The sequence below is a fragment of the Ursus americanus genome, chromosome X (genome assembly GCF_024610735.1).
Source record: "Ursus americanus isolate L20-20 chromosome X, mUrsAme1.1.p, whole genome shotgun sequence".
In the NCBI taxonomy this organism is placed as follows: domain Eukaryota; kingdom Metazoa; phylum Chordata; class Mammalia; order Carnivora; family Ursidae; genus Ursus; species Ursus americanus.
The window spans coordinates 47,397,389-47,403,514 of NC_142164.1; the positions used below are offsets into that span (position 1 = coordinate 47,397,389).

The 6,126-nt window shown below is 36.0% G+C and overlaps 1 pseudogene; it reads right to left on the reverse strand.

Annotated features, from left to right (window-relative positions):
- Positions 1-841: 841 nt before the first annotated feature.
- Positions 842-1,283, reverse strand: LOC123796913 (transcription factor BTF3 pseudogene; annotated as a pseudogene).
- Between the last annotated feature and the right edge of the window lie 4,843 nt (positions 1,284-6,126).

Sequence of the window (6,126 nt, forward strand, 5' to 3'; positions counted from 1 at the left end):
TCTTTCCCTCTCTAGAAAAAAAAAGAATCCAAAGTGTGGGTCCTGAGCCCTTCCCTGGAGCAATCAATCACTGGTTGGCTGGAGGAAAAATAAAATTGGCCCTGCCAAGTTCAATGTCTCCCCATGGTCAGAGAGGGTAAGGTTTATTTATAGATAAACAGGAAGAGACGATGCTTTGAAGATGCAAACAATATCACTACAGCCACTCCTTCACTCCAAAGTGGACATGTGTATGTACATGCACATGTACAGTCTCACTATTGTTACTTTGAGTATAAAAATTCATTTTGCATGATATACTGCCCCACATATAGCCAAATGTTACCTGCCCTCACCTTAAGGTGAGACCACCCAAAGCTATAGCAAAAACAACTTCAAATGCACCACTATCTGAGTCATTAGTTTTTCTCCCCATCAGGTCTCAGTGTTTCTTTGTCTTTTCTTTTTTTTTAATTATACTGTCATTTAAAATATTTAATCAACTTTCATCAAAGATTACCAGTCATGTTACATGCCAGGATTAGCTTTCTATAAACAACTTCCTTTCTGTGTCAAAACAGTTTCAATGAAATAAAAAATAAAACTGTATACTAAGCAAAGAAATTTACTAGCCTTGTTTCAAATTTTATTCCCAGGCTTCTTCAGTTTAATTAGCTTCAAAGAATAAATTGTGTATAAGCAAAAACTGAAAAGAGCTGCAGTATCCAAGGGGCTTGGGCTTTAAAATATTAGAGATGTAAATTTTATTAGATCCATGAACAAAAGTTTAAAAAGCAGTCATAATCTAAAATAGTAGCTCCTAGTAACTTCTTCAAGTATCTTCTTCAGAAGTTGACTTGATTCAGTTTGTTTCATTCTTGGACGCTTCATCAAAATTATCCACAAAATTTGAAACTTCATCATTGTCATCTTCTCTGATAAACTAGTGCTTTTCCATATAGATTGTTTGGGCAGAGCTTTAGCTAGTCTCCTTAAACTAGTCATACTGCCTGCACCGAGTTGGTTTAAGACATTGGGTAGCATTTCTGTCAGGAGATTTGTCTCAGTATGACCTGTAATGGTAAAAGTGTTCGCTGCCAGGAATGTCTGAACTTTAGGGTTGTTAAAGTGGATCACTGTTCCTCGGTTTGTGAACATATTTACTTCTTCAATATCAGTGATGATGTTTACTCCTGACTTCTTTAAGGAGAACTGAAGTTTTTTATCATTTGCTGTAGCCGTTCTATAAACCACCTTCTTCAGTGAGCAGTTTCTTTCTCGCCAATGTGCACCTCTGCTTCCATTTTATAACCACTAAACCAGCCTTATAAAAATGTAAAAAAGACTCTTTGAGTGGAAGAGAAGGACTATAAGTAAGAGTATGAAAAGTAAAAAACAACAACAAAAAAAGCTGTAAAAATAAATGCATTTGTAAAAATCGGTCAAGAGATTCACAAAATAAAAGAATGCAAAATATGATATCATATACTTAGAACTGGTTGGGGAGAAAGAAGTAAAGAGTGGGTTCAACTAAAATGAAAACCAACTTAAAATAGACTGCTATATGCAGAAGATGTTATATACAAAACTAATTGTATATGTACACACACACACAAACCACAGTAATAGAGGGGCACCTGGGTTGCTCAGTCAGTTAAGTGTCTGCCTTGAGCTCAGGTCATGATCCCAGCATCCCGGGCTCAAGCCCCGTGTTGGGCTACCTGCTCAGCATGGAGTCTGCTTCTCTCTCTCCCCCTCTGACCCTTCCCCCTTCTAATGCTCACTCTCTCCTCTCAAATGAATAAATTAAAAAAAATTTTAAAAATCAGTAATAGATAGGGAAAGAATAAAGAAAAAAACATACAAGTATATCACTATAGAAAGCCAACAAACCATGAAAGAGAGCAAGAGAAGAAATGATCAGAGAAATAAACAACCAGAAAACAAATAAAAATGACAATAAATACATATATAATAACAATTACTTGGAAAGTAAATAAGCTAAATAATCCAATCATAAAACATAAGGGGACAAAGTAGGTTAAAAAAAGAAAAAGACCCTTCTATATGCTGCTTACAAGACTCATCGCATTTTTTTTTCAGATTTTTCTTTAAATTCTAGTTAGTTAACATATAATGTAATATTGCTTTTAGGAGTAGAATTAAGTGATTCATCATTTACATATAACACCCAATGCTCAACACAAGTGCCCTCTGTATTACCCATCAACCACTTAGCCCATCCTCTGCCCACCTCTCCTCCGTCAACCTTCAGATTATTCTCTATAGTTGAGAGTCTCTTATGGTTTGCTTCCCCCTCTTTTTTTTTCCTTTCCACTATATCCATCTGCTTTGTTTCTTAAATTCCACATATAAGTGAAAATATGGTATTTGTATTTCTCTGGCTTATTTTGCTTAGCATAATACACTCTATGCCCATGCATGTCCTTGCAAATGTCAAGATTTCATTATTTTTTATGGCTGAGATACACACACACACATTTGGACTCTTTACATCATTTGGCTACTGTTGATAGTGCTGCTATAAACATCAAGGTGCATGTGTCCCTTTGAATTAGTATTTTTGTATCTTTTAGGTAAATACCTTGTAGTGAAATTGTTGGACTGTAGGGTAGTTCTACTTGTAACTTTTTGAGGAAACTCCATACTGTTTTCCAGAGTGGCTGCACCAGTTTGCATTCCCACCAATAGTGTAAGAGGGTTCTCCTTTCTCCAATTCTCGCCAGTATCTGTTGTTTCCTGTGTTGTGAATTTTAATCATTCTGACAAGTGTGAGGTGCTATCTCATCATGGTTTTGATTTGTATTTCCCTGATGATGAGTGATGTTGGGCATCCTTTCGTGTGTCTGTTAGAGAACTGTATATCTTCTTTGGAAAAATGGTTATTCATGCCTTCTGCCCATTTATTAACTGTATTATTTCTTTTTGAGGTGTTGAGTTTGATAAGTTCTTTATAGATTTTGGGGTCTAAACCGTTATCAGGTATGTCCTTTGTAAATATCTTCTCCAAAGTAGGACAAAGAAGGTCACTATGTGGTAATGAAGGGGACGATCCAACAAGAATATCTAACAATTGTAAATAATTATGCCCTCAATATGGGAGCACCCAGATACATAAAACAGTTAATAACAAATTTGAAGTAAGTAATCAATAGTAATACAATAATACCAGGGAACTCTAACACCCACCTCCATCAATGGACAGATCATCCAAACAAAAAATCAACAAGGAAAATGTGAATTTGTATGATAAACTGGACCACATAAATTTAACAGATATATTCAGAATATTCCATCTTAAAATGGTAGAATACACATTCATTCTAAGTACACGTGAAACATTCTCCAGAACAGATCACATGTTAGGCCAAAAACAAGTCTCAACAAATTGAAAATGATCAGCCATACCATGCATATTTTCTGGACACAACACATAAAACTAGATGTCAACCACAAGAAAAAAATCTGGAAAGACCACAAACAACATGCTGCTAAACAACAAATAAGTCAACCAAGGAATCAAAGAAGAAATTTAAAAATTGCACAGAAACAAATACAAATTAAAAACACAATGGTTTAAAACCTTTGGGATGCAGAGAAAGTGGTTCTGAGAGGGAAGTTTATAGCAATACAGGCCTAACTCAAGAAGCAACAAAAATATCAAATAAACAACCTAACTTTACATCTAAAGGAGCTAGAAAAAGACCAACAAACAGAACTCCAAACCAGCAGAAGGAAGGAAATTACAAAGATTAAAGCAGAAACAAATAATATAGAAACTAAAAGAAAACATTAGTAATAGTAGAACAGATCAATGAAACCAGGAGCTGGTCCTTTAAACAGATGAGCAAAATGGATAAAACTTTATCCAGACTCATCAAAAAAAAAGAGAGAGAGAGAGAGAGAAAGAGAACCAAAATAAACAAAATCTTGAATGAAAGGGGAGAGACAACAACCAGCACAAAAGAAATACAAAAATTGTAAGAAAGTATTAAAATTATATGCCAACAAATTAGACAACCTAGAAGAAATGGAAAATTCCTAGAAACATATGAACTACCAAAACTGAATCAGGAAAGAAATACAAAATTTGAACAGACCAATTACCAGCAATGAAATTGAATCAGTAATCAAGAAGTTCCCAACAAACAAAAGCGTAGGACCAGATGGAATCACAAGCAAATTCCACCAAACATTTAAAGAAGGGTTAATACCTATTCCTCTTAAACTATTCCAAAAAAGTAGAAGAGGAAGGAAACTTCCAAATTCATTCTGTGAGGCCATTATCACCCTGTTACCAAAACCAGATAAAGACACAAGAGAGAGAGAGAGAGAGAGAGTGAACTACAGGCAGTATCTCCAATGAACGTAGATGCAAAAATCCTCAACGAAATACTGCCAAACCAAATCCTACAATACGTTTAAAAAAAAGCATTTACTGTGATCAAGTGTGATTTATTCCCAGGTTGCAAATGTGGTTCAATAGCTGCAAATCAATCAGGGCGATACATATCTCCAATAAGAAAAAGGATAAAAATGATATGACCATTTCATTAGAAAAGAAAAAGCATTTGATGAAGTACAATATCCATTCATGATAAAAACCCTCAACAAAGTAGGTCTAGAGGGAACATACCTTAACATAATGAAGGCCATCTATGGAAAACCCACAGCAAACATCATATTCGATGGGAAAAACCTAAGTGCTTTTACCGTAAGGTCAGGAACAAGGCAACGATGTCGACTTTCCTCTTCTATTCAACATAGTACTAGAAGTCCTAGCCACAGCTATTCAACAACAAAAAGAAATAAAAGGCATCCAAATTAGTAAGGAAGAAGTAAAATTTTCACTATTTGCAGATGACTTGGTACTATATATGGAAAACCTTAAAGACTTCACAAAAAAACTACTAGAATTGATAACTGCATTCAGTAACATTTCAGGATACAAAATCAAAGTATAGAAATCTGTTGGATTGCTATACACTAATAATGAACAAACAGAAGGTGAAATTAAGAAAACAATCCCATTTATACTTGTACCAAATATAATAAAATATCTAGGAATATATTTAACCAAGTAGGTGAAAAAAAAACCTCTGAAAACTATAAAACATCAATGAAAGAGATTCAAGACAATGCAAAAAAGTGTAAAGACATTCAATGCTCATGAGTTGGAAGAACAAACATCGTTAAATTTCTATAGAACCCAAACATTTAATGAAATCCCTACCTTAATGCTAACAGCAATTTTCACAGAGCTAGCACAAACAATTCTAAAACATGTATGGAACCACAAAAGACCTCAAATAGCCAAAGCAGTCTTGAAAAAGAAAAACAAAACTGGAGGAATTATAAATTATGTTACAAAACTGAAGTAATCAGCACAGTATGGTAGTGTCACAAAAATAGACACATAGATCAATGGAACAGAATAGAAAACCACAAATTAAACCCACAATTACATGGTCAATCAGTGTTCAACAAAGTAGTAAAGAATATGTAATGGGGAAAAGACAGTTTCTTCAACAAATGGTATTGGGAAAACTGGACAGCAACATGTAGAAGAATGAAACAGCTAGAGGGAGATAAGAGGCCATATCATGGAAGGTAGGAGGTGCAGAGGTGTGATTTGGGGGAGAAATGGATTGCTGGTGCTGTGGAGGGGAGGAAGTCCTTTTCATAAAAAGAGGACAGAGAGAGAGAGAGAGAGGAGCACACAGGGGATCCCACAAGGAAAACACTTCCCCAAAGCCATTGACCGGGAAAACAAGAGAGACTGATTTTAGTGAGTTTTTACAACCAGTGAGGCTCAAACACTGAAGTTTAAGACATTTGTGGTGTGGCCAGTGTGGAGCCCTGAGGGCACTGCAGTGCTACTGTGGAGGAGGACAGATAGCCTGGGAGCAGATGGCACAATCTGAGAATCCCCTGGACACACTGGGAGGGATGGTTCTGCCTTCTTTGACCAAATCTAGGACAGGTGGCATTGCCTCTCTGGGGACAAAAGAGCTGGCACATGCCATTACCCTTTCCCACTCTTCAGCATAAGTACAGAGACACCTACTGAGGGCAGCTAACCTGGAAGCCAACTCTTTGCTGCACTTTACTCCAAACTCCACATCC